Source organism: Hippocampus comes, unplaced genomic scaffold, assembly GCF_001891065.2.
Source record: "Hippocampus comes isolate QL1 unplaced genomic scaffold, H_comes_QL1_v1.1 scaffold314, whole genome shotgun sequence".
Taxonomy (NCBI): Eukaryota; Metazoa; Chordata; class Actinopteri; order Syngnathiformes; family Syngnathidae; genus Hippocampus; species Hippocampus comes.
This window is the reverse complement of record NW_017805152.1, coordinates 388,313-389,735: the sequence shown is the minus strand read 5'-3', so window position 1 is coordinate 389,735 and position 1,423 is coordinate 388,313. Positions and strand designations below refer to the sequence as shown.

Here is a 1,423-nt window from a genome sequence, read left to right as displayed (position 1 = left end):
CCCATCACCTGGAAAAGGAAAAAAGGATGATAAAAAAAAAAAAAAAAAAAAAAAAAAAAAAAGATGGCTGGCTGGATGAGATTTCAGTGACAATAAGTTGCTTATAGTTGTTAATATTTCTCTCATTTTCCTTACGACTTCAATCAGCCCCGTGAGCGAATAACCGAGCCGGCATGAAAGGGGTCAGTGGCATCAAATAAATATGAAACCCATAAAAGTGGTGAAAATATTTGGTGGTCAGCACTATCGTGCCGCGTGGCTCCCGAGCCCCGTTGGAAATTCATTTGCCCGATTGCGCTGAAACAACCCACGGGCGGGGGGTCACATGAGCTATGACCATTTTACAGCATGAATAGAAATATCGAGAAGCCATCTTGCTCTTCACACGTGCACGCCAAGGGGAGGTTATCTTGCAAATGTCACGTTGAGAGCACACTGCAACTGTACGCACGGTGGGAATACGGCTCATGCAATCGAAGGGATGGACGGGATACAAATCGATGGGAAATGGGAGGGATGTGATCTTTTTTTTTTCTCCCCACCCTCTCCCTTGACAACGGTGGGTGAGAAATTAGTTGAGAGAAAGGAGGAATAAGAATAAGGGGAGGGATGGCAACATTGGAGGAGAGCAGAAGAAGAAAACGAAGCATAAAAACTGGATGACAGAATATGCAGCCGCTGCTATGCAGGAAAAAAAAAAGCCACAAAACCCTTCAACAAGGCCGCAAAAACTCCCTGCGTTCCTGTCCTCAACTCTTTCTCTCTCTCTCGCTATCTCTCCCCAAGTGTGGACAGTTTGGACTGCGGCTGGTTACTTAGCAACCGGAATCCTGTCGAAACTGTGTCAGACGCAGAGAGAACACATAACACAATCAAAGTGGCCTTCCGAATCGCTATAATCACGCAGCGTGTTTATGTCTGACAGTCTCCTTCGGCGGTCACGTCGTCACCGCGACATTACAGGATCGTCGTTGTCGTCATTTGCACGTACGACCAGCAAATCCGCGCACCCGCTGATTATTCGCGCGAAATTGAAAGCGAACGAGAGGCGCCGCTTCCATTGGCCGGGAAGTAAATCGGCCGCGCTCGCTCCCACAACGGCATTTCGCCCATACAAAAATAACCGAAAGAAAGAAAACTCCGCCCATGTGCCCAGCGAGTCCACGCTTTGCCACGAAACTTGCGATGGGCGTGAAAATATGCCCCCCCCCCCCGAGTCTTTAATTGTACTCTTCCATCTTAAACCCAGATCTAACATTGGTCCTCGGTCTAGCATGCAGTTCAAGGTCACGCTGAACGTCTGTTTCAGGTGTGTTCTGTGTTGGCGTACGTGTGTGCGCGCCACAGGACGAAGCCAAGCCCCACCAGATGCAAGGCTTCTATTTTTGGGCTTCCTCTATCCCCCCGCCCACCCCCTCCCCCC

General features: G+C 49.3%; 1 protein-coding gene across 1 annotated transcript in view; it reads left to right on the top strand.

Moving 5' to 3' along the window:
• cacna1ha (calcium channel, voltage-dependent, T type, alpha 1H subunit a) overlaps nucleotides 1-1,423 on the top strand; it is a 75,640-nt gene that overhangs the window by 35,365 nt on the left and 38,852 nt on the right. The gene's annotated exons all lie outside the window — the stretch shown is intronic.